At 44.9% G+C, this 25,368-nt stretch overlaps 1 protein-coding gene across 11 annotated transcripts in view; it reads right to left on the bottom strand.

The window, feature by feature from the left end:
- Nucleotides 1-25,368, bottom strand: part of SGMS1 (sphingomyelin synthase 1) — a 103,251-nt gene that overhangs the window by 31,835 nt on the left and 46,048 nt on the right. For 4 of the 11 annotated variants that reach the window (XM_063338449.1, XM_063338453.1, XM_063338452.1 and 1 more), the window contains one exon: nt 6,945-7,243. The exons of 4 other annotated variants lie outside the window; for them this stretch is intronic. The gene's annotated coding sequence lies outside the window, so the exon portion shown is untranslated. Of the gene's footprint in view, nt 1-5,151; nt 5,171-6,944; nt 7,345-25,368 lie in introns of those variants that run through there. 3 more of the 11 variants (XR_010071565.1, XM_063338448.1, XM_063338458.1) reach the window with 2 other exon arrangements.

Below are 25,368 nucleotides of genomic sequence, written 5' to 3' on the forward strand. Positions count from 1 at the left end.
AAGGTACTTATAAGACGCGAGTTCCTCCCTATTCCTAAGCTCTGCATAAAGCTGGATTTATTGATGCAGACCCTTGATTCACCAGGAGAGCAAGACGTAGGAGTCTTGCTGTATTATGCCGCAATTTAGGAAAATCAGGAAGGGGGTTGGCGGGGGGGGGAAGGGGGGAATCAAGAGGAAAACCCAGGAGTACTCATCCCAAACTGAGACCTAGTAAAAAAAAAAAAAAAAAAAAAACAGCGTGGGTGTTCTTCCTTATTTCTCTTTCTGTCAGCAGTAGCGTCTGCTCTTTCCTCTCTCCTTTCCCTCACCCTCTGCAGCTTGTTTCAGCCCTGCATGTCGGACCCTCCCCAGGCGAGCGGTACATGCTCCGGATTAAAGGTCAACAGGCTTAGGAGAAAACGAGAGGCTGCTGAAACCAGGACAGTGTGAAACCACCCCCCGAAACAGAGGGCAGAATATTTTAGATAACTTTGTGACAGACAGGCAGCAGCGCTGGTGGCCCAACGAGCCCCAGCAGCCTCCTCTTCCTCCTCCCCTCCCAAGGGTTTTTAAAAGTAGGAGAATCAGTCTGAAAGGATCCCGAGGACTGTAAATAAATTATGGCCCTGTTCATCAATTAGCTCAGGCTGCACCGAAATGAAAGCCACAGCGGGTTCTGTAATCACTCAAAATAAAATCCTCTGACAGGATCGCTCCTGTGCGGATGGCTCAATTATGCCTGGGAAGACCGTTACAGAACATTAAACATTAACAAAAGTCTGAGCCTTCGTTACTTTTCTCCCAGATAAATCTAATTCAGTAACTGAGTACTTTTAGCTTAAGTAACCCTGAATTCCTGGATCGATTCTTTTCCCACCTTTCCCTCACAAGTTGCAAAAGCCAGGCCACCACATACAGGGGAAATGTTTGCAAATAGTCCCTTTGCCAGACAGTTTAATTTTTATTATACGGGGAAGATATTTGTATGATTTAAAAATATATATGGCTCAGGAGAAGGTTGTTTCTGTAAATTTAGTAGCTCAGAAATGAAAACGGGGGCAAACTGTTCTCCTGGGTTATGAGGGTTTTACTCCAGCCTCCCTAGCAAAGCTTCTTCATTTCTCCAAAATTCAGTCCCTAGCAAACAGTTCCACAGGTTATGTTTTCTGAAGCTGTGAGGAGAACCACGAAGACAAAGAAACTCTAACGCAGTAGAAAGTTGCTTTTGTTTCTCATTTTGCTTTTGCAATATATTATCTGCTTTCCAATAGCTTCCAGTTTAACAGGACTAGAGATACCCTCGCCGCCTGAAGCGTCTCTCCACTCTCTTTCTGCAACTGTATTAAGACAAAATAAAGTTTCTCGAGGCTTGCCCAGGTCACATCTTTGCTGTTCTAACTTAAGTACGACATGCAAACACGCTGCAGAGACTGAACAATGCCAGGATTTCGCTGCAGCTTTAGGTAGGGTGTGACCAGCTCAGAACAGACAAACTTACATCCCCAAAGAAAAGCACATGGCTGAGATTAAAAGAGAAAATTTCAAAACACAAAAAGGAGTCAATTAATAAGGGAAAACCCCAGAGAGCTGGGAAGACTAAGAACCTGAAGTCAAAGTTGCACCAAAAGTAACTAGCTGGTGGTCTTACTACTAAATCCTCCTCCTCCTTGATGTTTCATACTCACCAATCCCAAAGCATCAGCTTCCCCAGTATAAATTGGATTTAACTGGGTCCAACTTTATGGCTTTTAAAAAAGAATAAAGTATAACAGTGCCAGCACTCTTACCGGTGAAAAAAATCAGCTGGACTGCTAAAGTGATCTCTTAAATTTACAAGAAAACAGTGTTATATACACATCGCTGGGACCAATTAATTTTTACTTCTGGTTATGAAAAGCAGCCAGTAACAAGGGAGAAAGCATGATGCTGAAGCATTTTGAAACATAATTGAGTGAAACTAGCTGTTTGTCTTCAGGACTCTCGTCAAGAGGCTGAAAGAATAACCACAATTCTTAAATTCACTTTTAAAACACAGAATAATTCCAGTTTCGCAAACTGAGAGGTAAAATTTGACTTGATGCTGAATTCCACCAAGCTCTGGATATCCTGAAAAGAATAAATGATGTTTGTCTTCAAGTTGTTTGCTCAGGGAAAGTGTTAACATTACAGGTTTTCTGAACTAAATATTATACAGTTAAACATTATTTAACTGTATTGACTATGTGCTGTTTTCCCTCCACCATGTCCTGCACTGGGAGTACTTGGTATGGTGCACTTGCCGCGTATCTAGGATGGATACCCAAGTTATCTGGAATGCTCCTGGATATTTCCTTCATCATTTGGCACTGAACAGGATGGTTCACTGGTTATTGACATGTGGCTGGCAGTGCTACAAAAGCTCATCCGAACCAAGGAGACGCTTGAGAAATCACACTGTTCTCAAGACTGACAAAGAGTTAAAAAAAGAAAGCAAACAAAAATAAAGCCAAAAGCCCCAAACCCAAAAAAAAAAAAAAAAAAGCATCGGGAAAGAAACTTTTCAGCAAAGAAAATAATGGTTTCCTTAACTGGCTTTTCCCCTTATTTTAGGCAAGGCAACAGAAAATATATACAGAGGAAGTTACAAGGACCAGTGATAACCACAAGGAATAGCGATAAGCACCAATGAAGAGGTGCTGACAAAACACCATTTAACAGCCACTTCCTAAAAGCAATGCTTAAAAATCTTGCCGCTTACAAAACACACGCTATATATTTACCTTTGGCTTGCCTTGTTGACTACCTTTCTCCTGACACTTCATATACTTACTGCAAAATAAAGTCTCTTACAAGGGAGTGTAATATTATAAGCAAGCAAGACAGCTGCAGTCAGTAAGTGAAATTAAGGCCCTGGTACTTTTTATGTGTTTGGTTTTTTTTTTTCCAACTACTGAAACTCTCCCCGTAAACTATCAGAATATGAACGATTAAAAAAGCACAGTAAAACTCCTTAAGGCTTTGCTCTGAACTTGGATAGACTAACCTGAATCAGCTCAGCCCCAGCCAGAAGCGGCAGCACGCGTGCTGTAGCTGTGATTTTAAACCTGAGCTGAGCACGCAGAAGAGCTGGCATTATCGACACGAAACATTCGAGCTGCTCACCTGAATTCAGCTCCAGTCCCTGTGCACCTGAGCTTGGGTTACCTGTGCCAGCAGAGTTCAACAAGCCTTATCTCAAGAGGCATCACCTCCCTCCTGCCTTGTAATCCCCACCCTCCTCTCTTGCGCTTGGGTAATTGCATGGCAGAAAAACTGCTCTTTTCCTGTTTTTTCTGCTGGACTGGGCGTACGAACCAGCTGGCTGAGCAGTCACACAAGCATAAGCAAGTCCTTCCCCTTTCGGTGGCAGCAGCGAGTTGTCAGAGCAGCTCGGCTGTATGTTGAAACCATACCTCGAGTTTCCTAATCTGCCTTTCTATTTTTAACTGAAGTGATTTCCCCACCTTCTTTGCCATGCTGACAGCTGCAGAAAGCAGCTGGAGGCAAGCAAGTGCTCCATCAGGCCAATTTTCCTGGCAAAAAATAGTCCACAGGCCGGCAGCAAGTGCACAGGGGCAGCAGAGACACTCTCAAAGGCTACCCTGAACCCATGGCTCAAGGCAGCCAAGAGGGAACAGGGCTGTCTTCCTTTTCCCTGGCCTTAATGAACATGGATCATGGCAACCTGGTTTGTCCAAAGGACTGCTGCTCTCCTGACCTCCTGGCTCACGTAAACCGGCTGAGATCCCAGTCGGCACCTCTTGTCCCTAAAAACTCAAGAGGTGAGAGGCTTAAGCAAAGATTGAGAGCACGGACCCGCTGCTGTGCTTAGCTGCCCAGGCAGGCGTTACCATCTGATACAGCACTTGAGAGCACTTGCTAGGATGTCCCCAGTACAGAGACCTCCTACGACAAACACTACTCAGAGGGAAAGGTTTGGATTCATCTTCTCCTCCAGATTTGGATATCTCCTCCTCCAGGCACTTCGTATTGGGTGTAACATGGACACACAGTGAACCTTGAATTCTCTCCTCACGTGGTAGAGCAGCTTTAAAAAGATAATGTGCAGCAGCCCTGTAAAGTTAGCCAAGCAAAAAGGGCACTTTCCTGAGCAGCAAGAGCTGTTTTGAGCTTTCGCAGGCAGACGTAAACCAGGGGATGCGGAGCACAGGCTGTGCAAGGCATTGAGCCATGTGGAATGGCATGAAGCAGGGTTTGGGGTTGTTTTTTTTTAAAGCAAGGTCCAGGTCTCAGAGGCCTTATTAGGACCAGGCCGGAGAGAAAACTGAAAATCTCCCTGCAGGACCAGGCAGGCCTTTGGCATAAGACAGCCAGGCTGAGAGCTTGGCACCTAAAACGGACACAGTTTAGGGAAGGCAAGGCACAACTCCAACCCCGATTCAGTGAGCTTAAGAGCTTAACTGGAAGTTTTGAGTCATGCTCTTGGATGTGGGCAACTAGAATAGCTTAAGCCCTTCTTGAGCTAAGCCCTTTCTCTTTTGTTCAAGCAACGTCTGCAAACGTTGCAAATGCGACTGCTTTTGCTGTTCTCTGTATATTGTTTCATATTTTCTATACTTCAAGCTACTTGCACAACACAGGCTTATTGCAAATACAATCGATCAAAAGTTAAAGCAAATGCAGACAGGACTCTACAGGTTGTAAGTATCAAATGCCTCGGAGAAATCAGTTTCTTACATCCCTACAGCAACAAAAGTCAGGCAAAACAGAACCTGGTGCGGATTTAAGCACAGCAAGACCCACACCAAATCTTCCCAACTCAAGCAGATTCGAATCACAGGATCCCAGGAAACAAAGTTGCCGAGCAAAACAGCCCATCAGCCATAAACCCATTTAAAATTAAGTTTCATTTATGAGTTACAGTACTTACAGGTAGGTAAGCAGCAGAAACTGATGTGATTCAGCAATTGCAAACCTGTTCTCCATTATGGGTGCCAGTGACAGCCCAAAGAAGCACACTGCTCTTGTCCGTTCGTGGATAACCATGAGTCCTGGCCACCGTTTTCTGCAGAACTCTTCCTAGCCTTGAGTTACTCCAATGAAGAGTTAACACACCAATTCTCCCCCTCCCCCAAACGCGCTCTGAAGAGCACAGGTTGCTTGCTCATGTGAAATAAAAGCATTATCTACCTGTGGTTCTTCCAGCACAACAGCGATGCACGAGCTGATCCCAGCAAGCAGCCTGGCATGCTGTTTTTACTCCCTCTGCCTTAGTTTAAGCTGCCCTCTTAGGAAACCACTTTATTCTTTGTGCATGGGGAGGAGGTCCTCTCCCATCCTTAACCCACTGGACTACATCACTTCATTAACTAGCACAGAAATCATGACAGCCGCAAACACCCACGCACAAAACCAAGAGCTCCGTTGTAACTTCACTTCTTGCCTCCTGGAAAAAGGGAGTTTGGGGTGAGAAATCTCTTTAACAGCTTTTACGAGCCCTGGGACCACGTGTTAATGATTTACCTGACAGCGCTGTAAGCAGATATTTGATCAGAGCATGTTTTGTTATGGTCTGCCTTCCTGCCTTTGCCTACATAACCAAATCAACTCACAAATGAAGTAGGCATGGTATAACTTGACAGGTCAGGAAGAAATTAATGCTCCTCATAGCTTGCTTACCCCATCCTGCTTTAAAAAAAAAAAAGAAAAAAAGGTTTTTTCACATAGATATATATATACACACACACCCCCCTCCACATATATACACCCACCGACTAAAAACCAATGCCTGGAGAAGCTCTTCTGCATGTATACACATGTGTGTGTATATACACAAATACATGTATTTTTATATGCAGATATATAAATACACACACACACACAGAGCTGAGCCACTGCAGGCACAGGTTTTCTAGATTCTTCCCCAAAAGCAAAGTAAAAAAACCCAATTGTTCAACTCTTTGCTATAAATCTATTAGAGAGCTTCCAGATTAAAGTATTCAGCTCGAAAGAGGTTTAAGACGAGACGAAAAGGCAGCTACGTCAGAAACGCACAAATAGGATCACATACTGTGGAAAGACTCAGCTGCATATCTAAGACACAACTTATGGATAAAGTTATACACCTCTTTCTGAAGCAACGTTCAGCTCACTGAGAGGATTTCTGGGGTTTCCCTGTGAGTCACTGTGTTCCTCTACACGCCCAGGGCCACCCTCCTCTACAACCGAAGCATTCACATTTTTGGGCGTCGGGTGACACCATGACACATGCGGAGCAGCACAGTCGCACGGCACTGCCTCTTCCTATGTACAGCTGCTAAAAAAAAAAACCTCACATAAAGTCTAAAATACATTCTTGCTCTTATTGTTTCATACAAACACTCACTGCAATTGCCCTGGGGATAGCTACCAGCAATTAAGGAGGGGATTAGCGATAGGGAGGAGTGCCCAGGATGGCAAAAGGGACACCAGCATGTCCCTGACTTTCAGTTTGTGCACCGATGCCACACTGCGTAATTCTGATTACCTTGTAGTGGTGTGCTGCAAACAATACCTCCAAACCTAGAAACCACAGAGAGACTCCACCATGCCTCAGTGCCCGGCCGTGGCAAGAGACGAACCCGTTTGAGAGAAACGCACAGGACCCTGGACACAATTCAGGGGGACACAAGACACCAGCTGGAAAACTGCTGCCCTGGTTGCTGGCAGCCTGGCTGGCTTTTCTTTGGGAGGGGGTAAAAAAAAAAAAAAAATCAAACCAAAAAAACCCCAACAAAAACCCAAAAGAGACTTAACTACAAGCTTGAGTGCCACCTTTTAAAAAAAAAAAAAAAAAAAAGAACAAACCCCAAAAGCTGTATTTTAGATCTTACTGTATCCAAGTCCTCCTGCTCGTTTCCAAAACACAGCCCCTGGCCCTTCACCAGCAGCCAAACACGCCTTTTAACTAAAACGGGATCATGCAGAGCCAGAGAGATACTCACTCATGGAAATCAGGCAGCAGATAACAGCAGCCAACTTTTCCTCTTCCCAGCTGCCAGCCAGACGCGACACTTACAGAGAGGGAGGCAGCAGCAAGGCCTCTGCAAGCTGAAGCGTTTTACGATCCCTCCGCCACTTCAGCAGAGCAATTCCTGGTCCCGAGGATCTCGCCGGCGTCCCCTTGCGAGCCGAACTTCCTTCAAATTAAAAGTTGCCTTTCAACTTCCCCGCGCCAGCAGCTTCGTGCAGGGCTTTGCCAACACTCCTCTCCCCCAGTTCGCCAGCCCTGTGCGGGAAGTGCCTGGCAAGGAAAAACGCGAGGTGAGCAGTGCACTGGAGGCGACGACGCGAACGCTCGCCCGCTGCTGCCGTTGCTGCACCCTCCCTGGCCACGCTGTCTCACCCCGCTGAGTGCGTCAGCAGCGGGCGAGAGGAGGAGACGGAGGAGGAGGAGGCATGGGCGCGCCAGCTCGGCCAGAGGGCTGCACTGCTGGGAGGAAGGATTTGTTTTTCCAGTGTGTGTATATATATATATATATATATATATATAAATAAAAATACTAGATGTTAAGTCCTACCCTAAACAAAAAACCCAAGAAACAAAAAACCCAAAACAAACCACAACAGAAAAAGTCGTATTTCACCACGCTAAAAATAAAAGGGAAACAACAAAATCCCCAACTGTTCAATGAAGTTTTTGGCTATGTCACACCACTGCCACCAGCGGCAGAGTCCCAGGGTAGGCAGCTTCACCAGTCCTCGAGGGCCCGCATCCAAGCCTTTATCCCAAAGGACACACCAAGGACTGGAAACACACAGGACCAAGGAAGCTAGCACCTCCTGCACAGAAATATAGGGGGTGGCAAAGATGAGCAGGAAAGGAAGGCGTGAAGCATCCCTGGTCAGCACGAGGGGGAGTGGAGGACTGACTGCTCACTGCGGGACAACGGGGAGGTCCATGTAATTACGTACAAAACCACAATACAAGGCAGACTTGAGCCATGTGTTGGAAAGACATGGGATAAGCAGCACTGGCAGAGTGTTTTCCTGCAGCTTACGTGACAGCAAGGACTCTCTGCAGTCCACTGTAAGCAAAAGAGCTGCTGTGAAGTCTGCAGCATATGAAGTGGTCTGCCAAAGAACAAATGCATACGAAGTGGTCTGCTTCCACCCCTCGGATGAAATAACATGGGGGGTGTGTGTGTGTGTAAGACAGACACCAGCATTAACAAGTAGCAGTGGTCTTCTGAACTCAACCCTGGGAGAGGGAGCCTGTTGCCAGTAACATGAAGGAATCTGCAGAGCCCCAAAGAACAAATACAGTGTGGAAAAAATATTTTCAGAAGCCGCACACAGAAATCCCTCCATACTAATCTTGTCATATGGAAGATGAGTATTTTTAAGTAGTAGTTGGATTTTTTTTAATAGATGCATGTCCCTGGGCATGGCCCACCAATCCTTGCTCCTAACACGTATAGACAGCCAAGTATCAAATGCAACAACATGTTCACGACCAGCTCCTCCACAAAAGTCCAGAAGCCAACAAAGTCCATGGGTTTGTCACTGACCTTCAAATACTGGTGAGGAGATGGCTGGGAAAGTTTTGATGGACACTGAACATCATGTTGTATGTCTGCAAGCACCAATACAAGGAGAAGACAGAACGCCTTGCTGTGTCAGCAAGCCCAGCCAATTCCCCTGCCTTCAGTTAATTTTAAAAAGTCTTTTGTTTTAAAGATCAACAAAAAAGGCACTTTGCTTAAATGGTCCAACTTGTCCCTTTCTCAAATAGTTTCTTCCCCTAATTTAAGAATTAAAAGACACATAGGCTCATTCTCCTTTTCCTGCAGATCATCACTAACATAGGAGCTGGCAGACCTCAGCTCAAGTGAACCAACCATCAAATTTCCTTTTTCATAGCTCTTTTAGGAATGATTTTAACAGTTAAGCTGTACCTCCAGCAGGCCAGAGACAAAACAAAATCCAAGTCAGTCCATTTTATTTAAAATCTGAGGAGAGATGGGAAGCGCGGATTAAAGTGAGCCACTAGTGAGCCCCTTTTTTTTTTCTCAGCAGTCTTTTAGCTGAGCTCCATAACACTCAACAGATGCATCTGCCCAACCTCCTCCCACTTTCCAGGAGGGATTCTGGAGTAGAACTGGTGATTACTTATTACCTAAAGATTTCTTAGATGTAATTCAATCGGTACCAATTCTGTAATTTCTTCCCATTGAGCATATATATGACAAATCAAAGGATTAATTATAAGACACACTACAGGCCATGAATTCCTTGTTACATAGATGCCACTCACGTCTACTTTGAGCCAATACACACCTCATGAGACTGCAGAAGTCACCTGGTGAAAACAGAGGCCAACTTAATAACTCACTTCTGACAATAAATGCGTCCATATTTAACAAAAATGCTCTTTTATTACTCCAGCAGATCTTTTTTTCCCCAATGATCCATGAGTGTATGGGTTCAGTGACCTCAAGGCACGTAATGAAGCCAGCCCTGTTTTCCCACGAGTGAGGTGGGGCCAGAAGGGAGAAGAGACGACAGTTTGACGAGTATTACAGGTAATTAAAAACAAGCTTTGGGAACACCTTTTCAGCATATTTAATCATTATGCATTCAAATATTGCATGTGTCCAGACAGATACAACTTAATACCCTGTAAAGCCTTAAACAAATAAAAAGAAACATAATGAACTTTTTGAAAGTACTTGCAAATGGTGGTTTGGGGTTTTTTTTTCCTTACACACTACAGCCAGGATGTGTTTAGCTTAAGGGCTAAAACTGAGGACAGCCTGAACCGATTACATCATTTTCTTTCTATAGGATTGAACATCTGGGAGTACTGCTCTCAGATAACTGGCTGTTGCTCTGCTTCATCTCCACCTTCCCATAAAAATGCCCAAAGAAGAGAGACGGCCACCAAGTGTTGACCTGTTTGCTTCTTTCCTGATTAAGACATGAGCTATATGATACAACACTAGATTTGAGGTTGACTGCTGGCACTTAAGAGAAATAGGTACCACCAAGCTTCAGCACTAATGTTTCTTGGTAATTCAAGAACCGCTGGCAAGAGAGCATCCTTCCAAAAGCCCTGCTGGGGAAAGGTATTCCTTGCCTTGACAGCTTAAATCTGCCTAAACATCAAAAAAAGTCAGAGTAAGCAGATCATATTGAGTTGCCTTTGCCCTTGCCCATCAGTAAAGAAACCATACATTTTTCTCTTGCCCATCAGTAAAGAAACCATATATTAACACATGAAATCCATCACTGAAGGTGGGAAGTCAAGTCTAGCACAAGTGAAAAAAAAAAAAAACCTACTAATTGACACCACCAGGCAAACTCAACTCCAAGGCCCCAACCCAGGCGAAGAAAAACGCTACCTCCAACTGAGCTGTGGGCATGGCTGAGAAATAAGATGATGTCAAAATGTTTTGGTGTAAAAAGAGGAAGGAAACCTGCAAGCCTGCATCAGAGATAAAAAGCAATAAGTAAAAATAAAGTTTAAAAGCAACTGATACACACAGAGTAGCTTACCTTCTCCCACCTCTAGAGACGTCATAAAATAGGCAGAAATTTTTAAAGCGATGCATTTCTCTCTCCTTGAGTTAGTAAGCAGCGCTCCTTCCAATTCAAGGCTTTTCCGAAGGAACTACATGCTTGCCTTTTCAGGAAGCGTTTTTACAGGACCCAGCAGGAGGCACAGGGCTTGCTGGCTACCAAGGACCACTACCAGCACAAAAGTGGGTTCAAAGGCTAATTACTGTTTTCTAACATCAACACCTACCAGAGAGAAGATGTTCACAGAGTTTCACTTGAGCAATAGAAATCCATACATCCACCACACATATCCTGAAACCTTTTTAAGTATTTTTTGGTGGTTTTTTTTTTTTCCTTGAAGTACCCCAACTCTGGTCACCGATATATCAGGAAAATTGTGCTACAAGAGTGTTAAAAAGCTGCTGTGATGTCCGTTTGCTTCAAAATACTTTAAAACACCACGCTCGAGGGCAAGTTTTTGAAAATTATTCAAAATATATAGCCCATTCTCTTCAGAGCGAAGCTATTTGGTCTTAACTACAATGTAACTACCCGCTCATTTGAAAGGAAGCAATAACTATTGCTGTGAGCATCAAACCCTCTACTTAGCATTTAGTATCACAATACGCTGAACAACCCATGCCACTCAAAAATTGCCGCTTATTAGTCTTTCAGCACTTTCACTCCCCAAAACAAGTGACCTAGTTTACAAGAAACCCACTGTGCGATCTGTAACGCAGATCTCTCAAGGGATGCCGCGAATGCGACAAATCCCGTTGCTTATGATTTATATCAAGCTTATTATTTCTTCCAGCTCCAAGCTGGGTTTCTTAGCCATTTTTCTTAAGCTGATACGTCTTTTTGAAGAAAACACAAAATTGAGGACATTGCTAAGTTTTGAACAGCTTTGGCAGAGACCTTTCAGCACATGTGCTTTATGATCCAGAAATGAAGCACTTTTTATTAAAAATGCTCATCATTAAAACAAACCTGTTCTGGCCATCACTGCTCCACCCTGTCTTCCGTGGGTTTTCAGCCAGTAGCTAAGGAAAACAGAAGGGAAAAAAAAAAAAAAAAAGCACAGTGGACCCCGCCAATCTGTCATCCTTCCTGTTGAGAAATAACCTGAAACTTATTATTACATACATAATATTTATTATTATTACTACATATGCATTACGGCATTAACAGCCATTGCAACTTCTTACATGCAAGGCTGTTAAGAACAGGCAGTTGCTTTTGAAACTGAAAAAAATGTCATTAAATTTACCTGAATGGGGTTCTGATATAGACTAGAAATGTTAAAAGGTTGACTTTAAAAATCTAAGAAGTATTTATTAACATAACTTCCAGAAGCGCCAGGTGAAGTGTTTAGGAGTATCAAACGCAAAAGGTGGTTCTGGAGGACTGATGTACTCATTAGCTCCAGCAATTAAGTTTCCAGAGAGGAATGCTGTGTCATATAACGTGTGACTCATGGACTAATGTCCGGAGGAAACCACACTTCTCTTTCCTTTCCTATAAAAAGCTCAACCTGCTCTCAAGTTTAACCAAGTTACCCAAAGAAAAATCTTTCCTCCACAAAGAAGCTAATTTCAGCATCGCTTGCTTGAGCATGTGTGCAAGAACAAAGGTGTATTTTAAATCACTTGCAAAGAGCATGATCATGAAACCTGCCAGCAAACCAGCGTCTTCTGGAAACTCAGCTGAAAACATCCCTTGCTCCTCCTCCAGCAGCGAATTAAGAAATATGTTGTGGTGTTGTATTTGAACACGTGTTCGTACTTTGACCTCGCATCGGTTTTGCAACCTCCCGCTGCCTTGGCTGGCTGACCTGTTCCTGGGCAGCTCCCAGTTCACTCCCTTTCTGCATCTGACACGGGCACGTGGTCACGGGACTCCACCACATTGCGACAGCCCTGGGGGATCATGCACACACACGTGTGCATCCCTGTGTGCTCACTGTGATTGAAACCTGTAAAATGGATGGCAGAAACACCAGCGGGGTTCACCACATGGCCTGGAGGTCCCCCAGGACACAGGACCTTTTGCTGCCAATGAATCGAGCCTCCATGCCAACCATGTTATCCCAGCCATGCAGGCAGCTTAAATCTCCGGAGTTCTCATCTAACTGGTATTACCTTTGTAAATGGATAAAATCAGTCCTCTTGCTCATCATGTGGGCTTCCCTGGGCTGCAAGGTGTGTTCCTGGTTAAGCGCCACGGCTGCCCCTTAGATCATCGAAGACAGACCTGGATTTTCTCAGCAGCAGCTCTGCTATTAGAAGCTGGGGTTGCTCTGCAGTCTAACACCCAGGACCTCTCCAGAGCCAGAAGTAGAAAACAAGAAGGTGGCACACTCTGTTACCGCAATTCACTTTCATACAGGAGATGTGCAATCAGATACTCAGTTCAAAGCAAGTGTTTAATACCGCTCCAGTCACATTTTAACCCAAAAGAGGGAAGCTTTCCATAAAAGAGAAAAATAGAAACAAGACACCCTTTTCAAACTCATTATCTCAACTAGAAGGACTTTTTTTCACATGGCAGGGTGTTATTCACACGTGACTGCATCCCGTATCCAGCTATAGCACTCTCAGCTTGGGAAGTGCCACTCCTATTCTCTTATCCACTTATTTTTTCCTCCAAGACGTCTCATTACCCAGGTGTGTCAAAATCTTCTGGCTAAAGAAGTCACTGCCTAAGAATGTCAATTTGGTTGTATTGCTTCCAAACCCAAAATTTCAACCCAAAGGACTCTGTTTACAGGCAGGCAACAGATTGTTTCCTCACCAGACACTGTAGTGGGACGCAGACTGGTAGCATCACTGATTTTTTCCATCAATGAGTTAATTCCTTTGTTATTTGCCCCACATCTTGCTATTACGCTGCTGTGGTTTGGCATGTATCAGGTGCCCTGGCTTCTTTAAAGCCCCCAACGGATCAAGTCGGCTTTACCCAGAAACATGGCATGTAGGGATGGATGCCAGAGGCTGCCATCATCCAAGGAGCAATCAAGAACCTTTCAGGAAAATACCCTCGCTTGGTTTAAGTATGGCTGGCTAGATATAGCAAGTCACTAATTTATTATGCATAAACTGAGCCAAAACATCCATACTTGGGCTTGTGCAGAGCACTGCAAGGCAAATGCTTCTGAAGGGTTTATACCAAATACACATTTCATTAACATGGGGTACCACCTGCTTGTAGGCCTGCTCAGCAATCCCTATGTTAAAACAGCGAGGTTTGAAATTGTACTAGTGCTCATCTCTATGCCATGGAGGGGCAGAGACATGAGAGACTGCTATTTTCTCCAATTTCCTTTATTCCTCAGCAGCAGCACCTCACCCTTCTGCAAATACCAACTTCAGGCTCTGCTGATGCTATCTCTTGCTCTTCAAAGGAGTGGTTAAAAGGAGCCAACGTTTTCCACTACAAGCAAAATTAGCATCTAAAAAAAAAAAAATAAAAAAACCCAACAAACCAAACCCAACCAAAACTCCCCAAAGCTAGAGTTAATACGTGATCGTGTTTTGCTAAACATCAACAACAGGGCTCCTGGGTGTGGAGGGGGCTTTTTCCTGTTAAAGATAAACTAACCCAGTCTCCACATCCTGAGTGTTTGTTTGCACGCCACAAGAGTCACATAGAATATAAACCAGAGAGAAACCCAACTCCTTAATTCACAATATATTTTTACAGCACCTCAGCAGGAGAGTTAATTATCCCAAACGCATAACCTACACCTGCTGTTCACGCAATGAGTATCTGCCCTGTCATACCCAGGTAGCAGCCCCAGAATGACATTTACCCCACTCAAAAGACTCTGAAGATGAAACACAAGTCAGTTATTGATTAATCGCTGCCTCTGGCTCCCTTTTTTTCCTATGTAACTGAAAGTAAATATTCACAGGTTAAATGGCACTGACTCAGACATAACCACCTATCAAATGCCTTACTCATTAATAAGCATGATGTAAATTAATGCTGCAAATTAGGGCTTTAAATATGTAATTCCTCCATCCCAAGGGCAAAGGGAACAACACAACAGAAGTGATAAGGAGCTATGTGTGAGGACCACGGAGTGTTGTATTCCCACTATCCTGTGTCGCCGCAGCCAGCGTTATCGCTGCTTTACACAGCGGTGAGCCGTGTGAACCCATTGTCACAACACACATCCTCTGCTCGCAAATTCTTCCACGCAGCAAGTGCCACGAATTTACCTGGGTTCAAAGGGTGACCAGATGAATTCAGACCAGTAAAGAAGAAATGACGCTCAGGAAGCCTGAGCCATTAATCACTGAAGGCTCACAGGACTTATCTGGGATGTGTGTTTCTATGCCCCCTTGTGCTCCTCCCAAAAAAGGGGGAGGATACAGCAATGCCACCACAGGCACGGGCTGGTTTTGGTATAGCTCAAAAATCTAACTGTACTTATATCTCTACCAATGATCAAAGTGTGATAAAAATGTTCCCAGTCCCTTTTTTCAGGCGCTGGCCTATTAGACCTTGTTTTTATAGCCCTGACCGCTGTGATGCATATAAAAGACATAAAAGGATGAAGACCAAAGTGCTCACTTTGTGCTCCGGGCCCAGGAGGGTTGGCTGTCCCACAAGGCAAGCGTATAACGCTTCCTGCGGGAAGTATCACTTGAGCTGCAGAAGCAAAGGGTACAATCACAGGATGCAAAACATGGCAAGGTACAAACACAGACAATATTCGAGATTCTGTTACATCAAAAATTGCAAAACACAAGCCCTACCTTCTACTTCAAGCTGCATGTTTAAAGATGGAACCTTTGATTAATTTATGGGTTTTCCCTTTTATAGACTGGGCAGTCATTTTCTCTAGTCCAATAGCACTAGTATAGCTTGTACTACAGGAAATACAACCATCAGTTCTGTGTGAGCATTAAAAATGACCACCTGGTCCTTCCACCAGGACTATTAAAACTCTGCTTACTAGCACAGATATCTTTACCCCAACACCCCCCAAAATTCAGATTTACTGAGAACCCAATTCATTATATCTCTCATATGTAAGCTTTGCCACAAGCACCCAAATTTGTCTCTCTGACTACAATGATGAGCACTAACCTGAACAGGGACTCAAAGAAACTTCATTCTGCTCCCACCAAAGCCAAGTCTCATCAGCTTTGACCACAAAAGCTATTGTGCACCCCAGGCAGAAGCAGAGGCCTGTATTTTCCGGCACATTTTGAGTTCTGCTTAAGTGCAGCATCCATCCACACTGGATGAGGCTCGATGAGTATCAATTTCTAAATCGCTTTGGAAGTTACGTACTTTAGAAGGATCAAACCGCATAGATTTGATTTGCAAGTAGGTAGCAGATTTCATTTCAACTCACTTCCTATCGATATGGTTAATGACCAAGTACATGTCCACAGCCTATATATAGCCTTACTAGAGAAACTACGAGGAGTTTTCTCAATACTAAAAAAGCCTAAAGGATATTTACGTGGCAAATATACTACACTGTAGCATACACAGCGCAGCAACTGCTAAATCAAGCCACGGCCAAATGCGTTTCCCTCGCCATTCATCAAATATATTTTGGATGGCATTTACCGTGTTTACACTTGCATTTCTTGTCTTGACACCAGTCACAACAAAAAGACTATGTACATCTTTTCAAAACCCACATAGAAGACCGTGACACCATTCTTAACTCAGCATTTGATCCTGCAAGTCCCCATATGATTGAAGCACAGATGAGGGGAACCCTTCTGCTCGATATCCCTGCTCTCAGTTATTCCTGGTGGATTATACAAAGCCAGAAACGACTGGAGCTGATTTTGCACGAGCTGGATGGGGTAGATGTGCGTATCAAACTGGACATCCTTCCTGTGCTCTCGGAAACTTGATTCAAAGGAACTGCCCATTTCTTTTGTAAAGATCTTTCTTAACTGCTCCCCAAGAATGACATTACTTGGATATCATTGTGCTGCACGCTACGATTTCCTTGAGTAAGATCAGTTTCTTCCCCACCCACACCAAAGAGGACTAATCCAGAACAATATTTCCTTAGACCTTCCGCTGACTGTTAAACACTGCGTTTTGTAAAAATCACCATCAGAGGTTTTACCCCTGCAATTACAGCTCACAACAATACAATTCTGTAAGGAGTTTAAAATATATAATAGGGAGTACAAAAGGGTAAAGGTAAATACTTGAGCTTTCTAAAGAGGCGAACTTGCTTTTTCTTGCCCTGTTCATTTATTCAGTACTGTTAAATTTCATTGGTGACTGGCATTTCTACAAAAATACAGGGCTCAAACATGCTCAGCTTCACACTGTGCCTTTAGAGAACCTCAGGCCTTGAAGTGTTACTTTCTGTGTCTTCTACAGCTCACAAGAAGTAGCAAATGCAGCTTCAGACCTCAGAAAAACCGTACTTAAACCAAAAGCAAGGACCTTATTTTGCAAGCTATCCTACCAGCACAATATAGAGTTTTCAGTCTGTACCTTTTTAGCATTTTCAACCAAATTTATTATTTTCGATTTAGACTGAGCACAAAAAAAAAAAATTGTAAGTCTTGGAAAGTTTTTTTTGAGAAGCCAGAGCTCTGATCTGCTTAGAAAGCCAAAAACGAGTTGAAATTCTGTTTTACTGTAATGAAATCACTTCCATAATGCAATAACGGGAGGGAGGGGGAGAAAAAGTCTCTCTGCATCACTTATGCAAATTGCTGCGATTTTAAGTTTACTGCAGCACCTCTCAAATGGGTGTGAGGGGGGACAAGCAATCCCTGAGCGCTGGTGCTCTGCATGCAAGCAGCTGATGAGAAAGTCTTGCTGGGTTATTAAAGCACCATTGTCTTCAAGCCTAAAGGCTTTCATCAACTTGTTTCACAGGTCCTTTCTAAAATACTGCCCCAGTGTTTAACATCTCCTCCCCCATCTACAACCCCGTAATTAAAGTTCTTGGTTGCATGGGGGTGTGTTTGTTACTGGATTAGTTGAACAGAAAAAGGCTATTTACCTTCATGGGCTTCCTGTCCTTCCCAGGTGATAATTTCCTGTCACTCTTCTGCCCCCCCTTCCCGCTAAGAAGAGAAGAAAGGAACTTTTATCTTGCACCTTTGGTTTCGGTTGGGCTCAGACAGAGAGATTTCTTCCAAAGCAAACACTGTATATATAGAGACACACGCCAGAGAAGGAAAAAGAAATACAGCCCTTCTGTAGATATTCAGTTACATTAGGAAAGACGTAAATAGGGGAGAATATGAGACAGAAATAAAGCCTTTATTTTTCACAACGTTGACTCAGACACTAAAGCCAGGTTGAATGCTTTAAGATAAATATTGCATCCATCCAATAATATGGAGTTTGTCACGTATTCCTGGCTTTTGCCAGAAGGTGTGCTATTTCTGCTTAGCAAAGACTGCCAACCTGGCAGCTCACACATGTTTTTGCATCTCCAACAAGACAAGACTTCAGGAAAGCCACCTTCGCTCACACACCTGAAGGTGCGTATGCAGATATGGAAGTGGCTGCAGGGTGTTATGAGGAAAGCTCTCCTGCCCTGGGAACTCGGCACCCTTGGGTGCCTCTCTGTAGTGCCTCTACATCACTGAACGCAGCACAGGGAACGGGCAGGAGGTCTGCCTGCACTTGCAGGGCTACAGTCTCTGTGGTCACAGAGATGTGGTGGGGTAACTCACACAACTGCGTGAGCATCCGGATGCACACTAGCTCTTTAACGAAGGACAGGACAGGTGCTCACAGGGGCCTTTCACCACCCTGATATCTGCTGGAGGGACAACACAGCACAGCAGAAGCAACCAAGGAGATTTCTGGAGTGCACTTTCCTAATACAGGTGATGAAGGAGCCAACAAAGACAGGTGTTCTGATAGACCTCATACTTACAAAACAAGAAAGAACTGGTCAGGGATGCAAAGGTCGGGGCAGACCTGGCTGCAGTGAGCATGACCTGCTGGAGTTCAGGACCCTGAGAGAAAGGAGCTCAGTAAAAAAGCTGCATCACAGCCCTGGACTTCAGGAGAACACACTTTAGCATCTTCAGGGGTGTGCTTGAAGAATCTCATGGGACACAGTCTTGGAGAGAAGAGGAGTCCAGTAGACCTGGTTGATATTAAAGAATCACCTCCTCCAAGCTGAAGAACGGTCCATCCCAACAAGCAGGTAATCAACCTGAGGTGGCAGGAGGCCCACATGGAGGAGCAAGTTGCTCCTGACCAAACCCAAGTGCAAAGTGCAGCAGCAGGGGCAGGAGACCCAGGAGGAATCTGGGAACACTGATCACAGAGGGACGAGGTTAAGAGGGCCAAAGACCATCTGGAGTTCAATCTGGCAAGGGATGCGAAGAGCAACTGTAAGACCAACCTTCAGGAATTGTGGGCCCTTGAGACCACAGGGCAAGTCCAGAACAAGGAAGACCCTCTTGGTAGGAGAGGATCAGGTTAGGGAACAGTAGACTGGACATACAGACCAGATGGACATACATGGGACCAGACAGGATGGACCCATGAGTGCTGAGGGAGCTGGCTGATGTCACTGCGAGGCCAGACCTGGTTTTCTTTGAATAGTCGTGGCAAGTGGGAGAGGTTCCTGAAGACTGGAGGAAAGCAAACATCACTTCAAGAAGGGCAAGGAAATAGATCTGGGCAACTAGAGGTCAGTCAGCCTCACTTCATCCGTGGGAAAGAGCAGCTAATTCTGGAAACCATTTCCAGTCACATGAAGGACAAGAGGGTGATCAGGAGTAGTCAGCATGGATTTATGAAGGAAGAAAATCATGCTTCACCAGCCTGACCTCCTCCTGTGATGAAACAACTGGCTTAGTGGATGAGGGGAGCGTAGAGGATGCTGTCTGTCTTGAATTTAGTAAGACTTTCAACACTGTCTCTTATAACATCCTCAGACAAGCTGGCAAAGTATGGACTAGACAAGTGGGCAGGGAGGTGGACTGAAAACTGGCTGAATAGTCAGGCTCAGAGGGTTGTGATCGGTGGCACAAAGTCCAGCGGGAGGCCAGACGCCAGTGGTCTACCCATGGGTTGATACGAGAGCCAGTATAGTTTAACCTCTTTATTAATGACCTAGATGATGTGCAGAGTGTACCCTCAGCAAGTTTGTGATGACACAGAACTGGGAGAAATGGCCAATATGCCAGATGGTCACATGGCCACCCAGATGAACTTTGACAGGCTGGAGCAAAGGGCAGACAGGAACCTCATGGTGTTCAAACAACAGAAAGGCAAAGCCCTACACCTGGGGAAGAATGACCCCAAGTACTAGTACAGGCTGCGTGCAGGCTGACAGACTGGAAAGCAGCTTTGCAAAGAAGGAGCTGCGGTTCTGGATGTCAACAATCTATCATGAGTCAGCAATGCACCCTTAGCAAATAAGGCCGCCAGCATCCTGGGCTGCATTAGGAGGAGTGTTGCCAGCAGGAGGTTGCTCAGCACTGGTGAGACCACACCTGGAGCGCTGTGTTCAGTTCTGGGTTTCTCAGTGCAAAAGAGACACGGACGTACTGGAGAGACTCCAACAGAAGGCCACAAAGATGACCAAGGGACTGGAGCATCTCTCCTATGAGGAAAGGCTGAGAGCTGGGACTATTCAACTGGGAGAAGAGAAGGCTCAGGGGGCATTTTATTCAATGTATACAAATGCCTGAAGGGAGGGTACAAAGAGGAAGGGGCCAGGCTCTTCTCAGTGGTGCCAAGTGCCAGGACAAGATGGCACAAACTGAAACACATAGGGAACATAAGAAAAGACTGTTTTACTGTGAGGGCGGTTAACAATGCACCAGGTTGCCCAGAGAGGTTGGAGCAACCATCCTTGGAGATACTCAAAACCTGACTGGACATGGTCCTGGGCAACCAGCTCTAGGTGACCCTGCTTCACCAGGGCATGTTGCACAAGATGACGTCCAGAGGTCCCTGCCAACCTCAACCAGCCTGTGATCATTTTGCCAGTTCACCTGTCTACTCAATATATCATTTATGATAAAGAAAACCACACAAGTATTTGGAAGAAGCACCTCAATCCTGTCTAAGGACAAGCACCCATGGCAGAAACCCACAATATCACTGTGTCGACGGACAATAACCAGCTTAGCAGGAGACAACTAACACATGCCCTATCTCACTCAGGAGGCTGAAATTCAGTTCCCAGTACTTGCTAGCTCACCTTTGCTATGGTTTGGCTCAAATGTTGCTTTCTCATTGTGACACAGGGGTCAGAGACTGGGAACATTAACAAACCAGTCAGGAGGTGTTTCATCAGGCTGCCTGGTATCTTAAATCTCTCTTACAGTCTCCCTCAAGTTTTGCCCTTCCCCACCCCTCCCTCTTTATTTTTTTACATCAACTTTTTGATGAATGCTTTACAAACCCCCCAGCTCCACAAATGCTCTGTGTCACTCCTAAAAACCAGGGGATGATTCTCCTCTTTCATAAAAATAGCACGAAGAGTCAGACCCGGATACCCTCTAGGTTTATTAGCTAAAACCTTCATTAACTTTGCAGATATCTACTTCTTGCTCGTGTAAGGGAACCTAAATCCTAAAGATTTTCATTTTAAGGCCAACAGATAAATTAAAGTTGTAATTTCTTTAAATCTCCTACATTCCCTGTTCCCACAGCTGGAGGTGGTCTGGCAAAAAGAGGCCAGTGGGGGTCATCAGTAACGGAGGGAAGTACAGAACTGATCTTATCTACTAAGATTTCACCCTAAAAAAATTCAGGAACAGGGAAGTCTCCATGCAGAATTCAGGTTTTTGTACAAAAGCTCAAGATAAAACATGTTTCTATCCAACCGTTAGCGCACTTGTCTTGCCTGGTTCTCAGTTTAGCACACCTCCTCCTCCTTTTCCTCTCTTTGCAAATAGAGCAAGCGTGCCGGGGGCTGAGCAGGGAGAAGGACAGCACAACTGAGATCTACCATGACAGCTGTCACATTTGCGGCCAGAGCACTTGCGGCCTTTTCACCCAACAAAAAAGACAACGCTTCAATTTTTAAACTGACTCGTTGCATGTGTTTGTTCAGATGGATTTAAAGGCCGTCCACAACTGTGGCTTCTTGCCATGGGTGTTTTTCAACATTAGCTGTGTGTCATCAAGTGCAGCACTGAGACCCACAGAGAGCCCTGTGGCTGCATGGGACTTCTTGGAGTCGGGTAGTCCAGCCCCTACTCCAGCTGAGCTAGATCTGAAGCTAGCTCCAAGGAACATTTACTGGTAGATTCTATTGCTCTAAGCAATACTAGAGCTAGGGAAGGTTTTTAGGGCCTATTCCATTTGTGGCTGCCAAGCTAGGTTTTAGTATAATGCCATAGACGCACAAAGAGACAGCCCTGAAACAATCCATATAAATTCGCTGCACTGATCTCCTGGTCTTAACAGGGGCTCAGATTCTCAGCTCAGCTACAGTTTGGGCTTTAAAAGTCTCACAGCTGTGAACATGAAAACTAGACCAGCATCTCAAAACATCAAAGCAACTAACTCATCCTAGTGAGGCTAAGGAGTTAGTTTCTTTACACTTGCAGCACTCTTAGAATACAAGAAACCCCATTTATATGGTACTTTTCTCTTAGGCAGTATAAGCTAATGTTTCATACTGAATTAAAACCGATAAAGCAGAACCAACTAAACACAGAAATAACTACAGAATCCTCTCTGGACTTGCAAGGGAAAAGAGAGGCTGCTAATTACAGCCTAACTCATCTCCTCACTGCCATAAAAGCCTTAGCAACTCTGTCTTTATAATGTGCATCAGCACTAGCATTTCGTTAAATCAGGGATTTTGTTCCTCATAAAAGGAGCTGGAGTGGCAGCACCCCCAAACTCCGTCTCCCCTTCGAAAGAATGAACACAGGTTGTGTTCCGCAATCAAACCGCTCTTGGTTATTCCCAGTCAATTAATCTGCCACTTCATCTCACCATTAGCGGCCACCGCCACTAAGAAGCCACCCAATTTAAGGCCATAGGCAATGGGAGAAGCCGCAGAGAGGGACTGCTATTTATATATAATACTGCCATGACACGCTTTCATGAACAGAAACATATCTTCCCGCCTGAAGGCTGGTAACGCCGAGCCTCCACATTTGTGGTTCACCTTTTTGATACTTTTGGCACTCTAGGTAAAGAGTGGCTCAGATTATTTCTAAGGAGTACTGTGCATCAGGTTTCAGGGCTATTTACTGATTAAAGCAGACCCTTGGGTCCAGCCAGAAAGGTTTGGTACGTGCTAACCTGCTTGCAAAGCCAGCTGCCTTCCATGGTGATAGGGCGGCTCCTCTACAAGAGTCACATTCAAGCCACACCGATGCCAGCCAACTGCATCTGGCATTCAGACGCAGCAGCTGCTCCACAAAACAAACCGGGATACTGGGATGTCCAGCACATTACTGGTTTGTTAGATCTGCCCATCGAAGAGGTCTGTGCTGTTGCTGCTAGCAGAATAATCACCCTTTTGCTGAAGGTCCACAGGTATCATGGGTACTGGAGAAAAAAAACCAAACAACCTAAACCCAAAACACAGGCACACGCACAGAGAGGTATATATGGAAACAGTACAGCAGTCAAGAGGGAGCCACGACACCATTCTTCCCCAAAGCAGCAGATATGTGATACCCAGGCTCCAGCTGAGGCAGCTGCAACCTGTCCCCCCACATGTGTTTTCTTTGTGGTCCCAAGTCAGAAAAGCATCAACTTATGCTCAGGGAACATCTTTACACCAACACTGAGCACATGAAGGATGAACATGAAATCAACACAGCAGAGTCAGCCTTTTTACTACAGACTCACCCAACAGGAACCTCTTTACATTTTAGGATCATTCATCTAGTGACAAAAATAGCCGCGTTACTTCCCTAAATACACTATGCAACCGGACAGCATGACTAAGACGGACACAGTAGCTTTTTCTCCTGGCTACAGGACTTTTCTGTGATCAAAGGCTACAGGACTTTCTGTGATCAATGGTGTTATACACTTGAGAAGATTTCAGCAGAAAAGACATACATTATTTATGAATTGCTTGCAATATCAAGACGTTCACTATAAGCCTCTGTAAGTCACTGTGCTGCTTAGCTGCTCTTGCTGTTAAGAGCGTGACTGTTTGTTAATACAGAGGAAGACGGTATTTGCTACACCACTAAGTAAAGGAAAACTCAAGTTTCCACAGCCATCAGGCATCTCTAAAATAAAACAGTAAAAAAAAAAAAAGCAAAAACCTAACAAGATCTGCTGCACTCCCCAGTGCCATACTGAGGAGCTGTGTTTACTCAGTTTGTCTCCAGCATCCAAAAATGGACCACGGCTTTCAGTGCTAAATGAAAGCTGACTGCAGAAAATTCACTGGTAAATGTTTATTAGCGTCTGCCATTCTAATTTTAACCTCTGGACATTTTTAGGGCCAATAAAAAAAAAAAAAAAAGACCAAAGCCCAAGAGATCAAATAATCCACATAGGGATTCTCTCCTGCTTGTGCTATTTCAAAAGTCACTCTGAGATTCAGGGATTATTTTTTTTTTTTAATTTTATTTTTTAAGTCACTGTTTAACTTCTTCTATGGGAAGGACTAAATTACACCACAATGTGAAATTGGACCGTGCAAGAAAGTAAAGCATCTTAGAAAGGAAGGAGACGTGGATTCCCATGGGAAATCACAGTTTCCAATACAAATACTCCACAGGAATTATAGAATCACAGAATGGTTTGGGTTAGAAGATCATCCAGTTCCACCTCCCTGCCCTGGGCAGGGACACCTCCCACCAGACCAGGTTGCTCCAAGCCCCGTCCAACCTGGCCTTGAACACCTCCAGGGATGGGGCAGCCACAGCTTCTCTGGGCAACCTGGGCCAGGGGCTCACTGCCCTATTATTTCTTCCTAATATCTAATCTATATCTCCCCTCTTTCAGTTTAAAACCATTACCCCTCGTCCTGTCATTACACTCCCTGATGAAGAGTCCCTCCACAGCTTTCCTGTAGGCCCCTTGAGGGACTGGAAGGGGCTCTAAGGTCTCCCCAGAGCCTTCTCTTCTCCAGGTTGAACAACCCCAACTCTCTCAGCCTGTCCTCATAGCAGAGGGGCTCCAGCCCTCGGAGCATCTTCATGGCCCTCTGCTGGACCTGCTCCAACAGGTCCATGTCCTTCTTGTGCTGACGGCTCCAGAGCTGCACGCAGGACTCCAGGTGGGGTCTCACGAGAGTAGAGGGGCAAATCACCTCCCTCGGCCTGCTGGCCACGCTTCTTTTGATGCAGCCCAGGATGCAGTTGGCTTTCTGGGCTGCAAGCGCACGTTGCCGGGTCATGTTGAGCTTCTCACCCACCAGCACCCCCAAGTCCTTCTCCTCAGGGCTGCTCTCAAGCCATTCTCTACCCAGCCTTTTATTGTGCCTGGGACATATCTCCAGGCTCATATGGGCTCAGTTAGTCCCTGAAGAACTGCTTCATCCATCTAAACTCTCCAGAAGTGTTCAAAAAACTTCTGCTCAAGCCTTAACTGCATCTTCATGCATCAAAACCAGATACACCATGATGATTCAACAATAATTCTCCTGCCCAGGCCCACTCCTTCCACTTCTACCAGCAGAACAGACCATAGAAACCTTAACAGAGACAACTGCTCAAGCCCCCCGCGGAGACCAGACCGCCCAATGTTCATAGCAGCAGCTTCAGGACAGACTCTTTGTGCAGCTGGTATTACCTGCAGCTGCTCATCACGGTGACACACAAGGTCATACTGTGGGGACTAGAACTAGTCCAAGATTTTCAGGCAGAAGCACAGATGCAGATCTACTGGACAGCAGACATGGTGTTCTTTTATTTTCCTTCCCATAAAGGCAATACCTTAGGTGCAACCCAGACACCC

Source organism: Chroicocephalus ridibundus, chromosome 6, assembly GCF_963924245.1.
Source record: "Chroicocephalus ridibundus chromosome 6, bChrRid1.1, whole genome shotgun sequence".
Classification (NCBI taxonomy): domain Eukaryota; kingdom Metazoa; phylum Chordata; class Aves; order Charadriiformes; family Laridae; genus Chroicocephalus; species Chroicocephalus ridibundus.